Genomic DNA, 7,089 nt, shown 5'->3' with positions numbered 1-7,089 from the left:
GAGATGGGCATGAAAGTGAGTTCTTATTAAATGACCCCCTTCGATATTTTTTTAAAAAGGCTTTTTTGGTTGCACAATAGACTTTAAGGATTTGTGGTGAGACACCAAAGAAACAAGTGATACGCTGATTTTCTTGTGGTTGGGTGCATTTTGGCGAGCATTCCTTCATGAACAAGATCAAACCCTAATGAACGAATATATTTACTTCCATCTCTCTCTCTCTCTCTCTCTCTCTCTCTCTCTTTACTCCTACATTTGGAGATAAGAACTTTCATTGATAATGTTGGTTTGTGCACGTGTGCTTGTGTAAAGAGCAAGCGAGTGGGAGTGGGAGCGAGCGAGAGGGGGTATCTTTACTCCTACAGTTCAAGATTTGCATCCCCGGAGGTTTGATAGAAACTCAGTACGAAGGGCTTTGTGTGAATATATGCTCTTATGTGTGTGTGTGTGTGTGTGTGTGGGGGTGGAGTGCGTGTGTGAGAGCATATCTTGATACTGAGTTCTACACCCACTATTGGCTTTTGATGACGTTAGTGGGGATGTTGTTGTATATAGTTCATACTATGCATAATGGAGTTGATAATTATATAGTATTGTGGGTTGACTACCATGAGTATATAACACGCACGTTCCTAAAAGGTGCATTTGGGCATGTTCTTGGATTCATCTAGGTATATATATACATATACATATATATATATATATATACATATATACATATATACATATATATACATATAATGAATCTTGAAGAAATAAACATCGTTTGTTTGTGCATGTGTGCTTGTGTGAAGAGAGAAAGAGAGAAAGATCTTAACTCCTACATTTTAAGTTTTGAACTTTAATGAATCTTTGAAAATAAACAATGTTTGTTTGTGTATGTATGTGTAAAGTTCCTCGAGACATGATTGACAAGAACCCACGAAGGAGCTAAGGATTAAGGCTTAGACTCTCTCGAGTCATTAGAAAATTTTGGAGGTCATTTGTAGGGCCTTGTAAAAAATTCACTCTTAATTTTCTCTCTCTAGAAAAAGTGTTTAAAAGATACTCTCGTTAAATGTATACTTGACAAGAAACTTTCGCAAGTTACAAAAAAGTGGATTTGACAAGGTATTGAAATATGTGCACTAGCTGTATATCGTTTTAACTTTTTGGGGTTCGCAAAAGGCACTCACGTCATCATATGGCACTTTTTTCAAAAAATTTTGGGAGTTTTTGGCCACTGTAGACGTAATGGTGATGTCAAAAGCTCCAAATTTTACACCAAAATACCATGAGAAGAAATGTATAGGCTCCATTGTTTACAAAGTTGAGCTTCGAAGTGCTTTTTCTTATCCAATGATGACGTGTAAGTTGTATTTAATGTAGGAACTGTACCTCATTTGAAATAGATACGCGCATTGAATGTGTACTTGACTGTTTTTGAAAGACACCCTCATTGAATGTGAGCGTGACTATTTTTTAAAAATTTTCAATGAATTGAGCTATTTTTCAATGTTACGTTGGCTTTCTCGTCATTATTTTCTCTCCTCTAAAAGGCCCTCCAAATGACCTCCGATCTTCAATGGGCCATGCTTAATGATGTCGAATGATTGGTAATAACCTATGAGTCTAGGTTTCACTTATATAGGCCATTAGGCTTTTTAACTAGCCTCATTGCTTTTGAAAGCTTTTAACTCTACAACTATTTATAACTATGTCTCCACTTATGAATGCCTTCTCACTTTAGGGACATCTCCCCGCTAGATGATCCATGTCTGGTCTCTAGCTCGATTGTCCGTGACGGAACCCACTTTCCTCAAGGACCATTGATGTTCTCAACAATGAAGTTGGGGAATTGGGCTTTGAGATTCCTCATAGATTTCTATGTAGCCTCCATCTTAGATCTTTCCCTTCACTTAATCAAGTACTCATCATAAGGCAAAGGTCTTGAATGCTTAGTATGTTGATGTAGAATTGCTTCAAGTTCTCAGGGAATCTATGTGATTTGATTTTTTCGAATTAATTAATGAATAGAAACAATTGTAGTGGAATCACCTAATTGTGCTTTCAGTCTACTAACATGAAAGATTGGATGAACTGTAAAATCTCAAGGAAGTTCTAGGTGGTACGTAATATCACCAATCTTTTTTTTAATCCTAAATGGGCCACAAAACTCGAAAGATAACTTGTAATGTTTTCCTATATGCATAGCACAGGAAGCTTTAGGTATCCTCAAGTAGAACCAAGTATGAACATCAAAGACTTTGGGAGGTCTTTTGTGGTTAGTGTAAGTTTGAGCTGGATCTTGAGCCGTCATCACACTCTCCTTGACAAGATTAAGCATCTTTTGAAGAAGTCTATGGCCTGTTGATATTAGATTTTACTCAACTCGTAGCAGTTGGTGAGTGAGGTTGAAAATCGTACATAAGTATAAAAGGGTTGAAGCATGTTATCGAATGCTCATTACTGTTGTACATGAATTCAAGCTATTTAGAAACAAATGTCAATAGCATATCTTCCAAAGCTTGATTAGTACGTTGATTTTGATCGTCACTCTTCGGATGATCAAAGGAAGATGTACTTAACTTAGGGTCGTGATCATCATTGGCTATCTCCTAAGGCAAACCATAAAGCAGGTAAATTGTTATACAAAATAAATAGCCAACACATGACTCTTAATAATAGACCACGTTGGGAGAAGCCTTTCCATGGTGAGTCTATCCACGACTACCCGAATAGCATCATGTCCTTGATTTGTACGAGGTAGCCCAGTAGTAAAATCCATCGAGATACTTTGCCCTTTGGCTTTCGGTATTTGTAGAGGATGAAGTAAACCACCAACCTTACTCACGTGACAATGGTTACGCTTCTCTGCGTAATCCTCCACATAGGATCGCATCTGTGGGGCCAATAAAAATATCTCTAGACTAACACAATAGTTCTAGTGCCTTGTCCTTGGAACATCATGGCACTTGAAGAGAATTATCCTTTGTAGATCATCGATGCTTCGCACATAGACTTTATCTTTTTGCATTATCAATCCATTACGAATATAATACTATTGAATTATTCGGCACGACTTATTTGAGTATTCGGACCTCTAAGATCTCTTGAGCTGCTCTGTCAGATTGAAAAAGCTACTAGATCTTTCCAAAGAAATGATCTTCTTAGCAAAGCCCTTGAAGAGGAAGATAAGGATCAGTTGATATCTCAGCTACTACGGATAAGGCATTCAATACGAGGATTACCTGACGAGTTGCTCTTGTTCTTGTTTGGACAAGCCTTGGCCATATGCCTGGTTGGTTGCATTCAAAGCACGCTCCTGTCTTCTTTGCTTGCTTCTTTTTGGGCTTGTTAAGCCTTCTTTGTACTTTGTTGAGGTGGATCCATTGATTGGATGAGCTTTTAGTGCCACCATTTTATCGCCAAATCCTTGTTGGGCTTTGTGGAGTGCACTTGTGACCATGGATATTATCAAAGTTTTGGGGTTTTGCGGAGTGCACTTGTGGTTGGATATCATGAAAGTTTTGGGAAAATTTAATAACATCCTCCAGAGTCTTGACTCCATTCTTGGAGATGTCCAACATGTAATTTGGATCTCATCCATGCGTAAATATTGTAGTTTCCAATAGGTCGGTATTGGGCCTATTCGGGTGAATTGCTTGCCAAAACCATAGACAAACCCTCGCCACATCGTGGGCTTGGGTTGAAAATCACACTACCAAATGTAAGCCTTGTTCTTTAAGCGTATATGGGCTTGAGAAATCCTTTGATCATTGGTCGCGCCAATCGAGTCAAAGTAAGCAATCCACTCTAGTCCAACTAGTTTTTGACTATAGCTTCCTTGCACTCCTTTTTCTCCCCAGGAAAAGGCACAGCTTGATATTGTAATTGGTTTTGAGGGCCAACAACCGTACTCAAGGCATGTAACATCGCTTCAAGGGCGGTGAGACGACTAGTCATGGTGATCGTAGCTTGCAAAGTATTACGACTTTGCTACATCCATACTTGGTGTTCAACTGTAAAAGGAATCTGTGTGGGATCATTACCTTGAGCATTAACTTGTGGACTTCTGGTGGTGGTAGTGGCTATTTGGTACTCCATGGCAAGGAAGAGAAAGGTTAAAGAGAAGATATAAGGGTGGATGAGAGGGGTGAGGTGAGGTATGTAGCCTTGGGAGATCGGCGATGGTGCATGTCAGGCATGCAAAGCTTGCAAGTATGAGCAAAGAGGAAGAGCTAGGTTGAATTTTATAGTGTATGGAGTGTTTAAAAAAAGCTTGCTTTAATACGGTGTCCGTGGTGTCAACTCTAGGCTCTGATATGAGTGGGAATCAATGTACAAAGGGGAGAGTAGGACATCTAGAGGGTTTTGGTGGTTTGGAGGAGTCGATGTCCTATTCAATCTGGAGTCCAATGACTTCCACGTTCTACATTACGCACAAGTTAAGACCGCTTTATATTTTCTAGTTCCATCTTACAAAAGATAAGCTTGTTATACAAAATGATGGTGAAGAGCCTTATAAATGCTAGGACATGCAAGGCCATGTAAGCTAGAGTGGTTAGCATACCCCTCTTTCTAATGGTGACCGTATCCTTGTGTCACCAACTACTGGAGGTGTTGAAGATGCTGCGCATTTTATTCAAGGAGCTTATGAAAGAAGGCTTGTGGGTAAAGCCATGGGCCTGTCACATTATAGCAAAGCTCACCGTATCCTTATGTCACCAGCTGTGTTAAAGATACTGTCCATTTTATTCGAGGAGCTCATGAAAGGAGGCTTGTTTGAAATCCATGTGCCCGTAACCTAATTGTATGCTAATGCATCCTTCTAATGGCTTCATTTTATGCTTCTAATTGCAATAAAATGTCGTGCAACAAAAGATTAGAGGTGTTATTTACAAGATTAGTGGACTAGTAAGCACAAGTTGGCAACTTATCTTAGAGCCCTAATCTTGGCAACTTTTTTTTTTGTCATTCGTGTAGTTACATGGATTTCTTCTAAAGAGAGTAATGTATAATCCATAGAGAAATTGAGGGTAGACTTGTTTTGGAAGCAATGTGTTTGATTGCTTCATATCTTATGAGATCACAATTTATAAGTTTTGTTTTATGTAATTTATATCTTATGTTTCATTTTCTAGTATCACAAATTCAACACATTATGGTCTCATGGTTGACACTTTTGTATGGAGCACAATGATAAGAGGAGGACCACATTTGATTATGGAGTAATGGCACTTTTTCTTCAAGAGAGTTGAGCAAGTGCCAACAATGCTAATCTTGTCTCATCTAATCTATATTGCTATGGGATTGTACAAGCTTGGAGGTTGGATTTAGGCAATTCATTATGTTCATTCTTGATGTCCAATGGTTCAAGGTGATGTAAATAATGGACTTGGGAAATGCAACAATGAGAAGTGATAGTAGTGGCTTTTTACAATTGATTCCACAAAATTATGGGTATAAGTTTATGGCACCACAACAATGCGAGCATGTAATCTTAACAAGATTCTTCAAACTCTAAATGATCATAGAAAGCATATATTCTAAGATAGCTAGGAGATTCCCCCTTTAGAATTGAAAGTAGACACCACTCTACCTAATGATCAAGAGTTTCTTACTCCGAATTTGGAAGTAGACACCATTCTTCTTGAGATGATCAAGAGATTCCTACTCCAAATTTGGAAGCAGAAGCCACTCTAGAGATTCTCACTCTAGACTTGGAAGCTGAAGCCATTCTCCATGATAATCTAGATTTGGAAGTAAACACCACTCTTCTTTGATGATCGAGTGTGATTCCTCCCATGGGTATGGAAGCTCAAAGTTATTTTGACAAAGATTCAAATTCATCATCTAGTCATTCTTCTAGAAACTCTCAATTGTAGAGTCAAATTCTAATCAATTAGAGGAGGTATCCAATTTAGAGATAATATACTTATTTGGTATGATAGACCTATCAAAGATGAACAAGTCAATGTAACTACTCTTAGATGAACTTTTTATATGAAAATCAAGTATCTATCTCTATTTCTCTCTCTCATACATATTTTTCAATGCTTTCATCGCTTTTTTGTGGCTAGTAGAACAATCCATGGAGACCTTGAAGACAAGGGTTTACCATGCGGGAAAAGAAACCTTGTCTATAATTGTCTATCTCTTGTGTTGTGAGACCTACTTGCTTAGATTTGGGATTGCTTTTTACACAAGAATGAGAAGATAGTGGTGTCTTTCTTTATGTCTCATTATTTAACAAATAATGAGAAGATAGTGGCGTCTTTCTTATTGTCTCATTATTTAACAACTTGTATGAAGCCTTGATTGTTTGGTTGCACCAAGTTAGGCCATGGATATGGTAAAGTCATACAACTGAAAGTGTGACATAATTGTAGTCTAGCATGATAGAGTTTTCTTTCTTAGCATATTGAAATTTTTTAAAGATTAAAAGTGGTATCTTGCTATATTTCTATCCATATACACAATATTTATGAAAAATAGAAAAAATAACATTTTGAGGATAAGTCTTCTAAAACGCTCCCCTTACTCTAATTTAACCCTCGATATTTTTGCTGGTATAGCACTGGTTATTTGATAAAAATATTGAAATAAATATCTATTTAGGTTATATATTCACAAGAATCTATTTAGGTTGTATATTCACAACAATCTATTTAGCTTGTATTAATTAAATTCCACCGACGTGGCATTTAATTAATACAACCCTAAACCTACCTACCCACCCCCTCTTTGGCTCCCCTCTCCCTCTCTCTCTACCTTACTTGCGCAACTAACCCGCGCCTCCTACTCCCGTCCTCTTCCTGTCCCCTCCACTCCTCCTCCTCACCATCTTCTCCTCCTCGAGAGAGTATCCTCTACGCTGATTCTCGCAAACCCTACATCCCAAACTACAAGCAAAAACATAATTGAACGATAGAAATATGCACCCGCAACTACACTTTGATGGCGTGGGTGGATTGCAATATCTCTAGCCAATAGTAGTAGCCCCACTTAGCGTGACTGGTGGCTTCATGTCTGCAAGTTCAGTATGAGAGAGAGACCTACATGTGTACTGGGCGACTGGTAGAGAGAGAGTGATTGTGAGAGAGAGAG

The sequence above is a fragment of the Cibotium barometz genome, chromosome 12, assembly GCF_041138505.1.
Source record: "Cibotium barometz isolate CiBa-2024 chromosome 12, ASM4113850v1, whole genome shotgun sequence".
Classification (NCBI taxonomy): domain Eukaryota; kingdom Viridiplantae; phylum Streptophyta; class Polypodiopsida; order Cyatheales; family Cibotiaceae; genus Cibotium; species Cibotium barometz.
Note: the sequence above shows the minus strand (reverse complement) of the source record.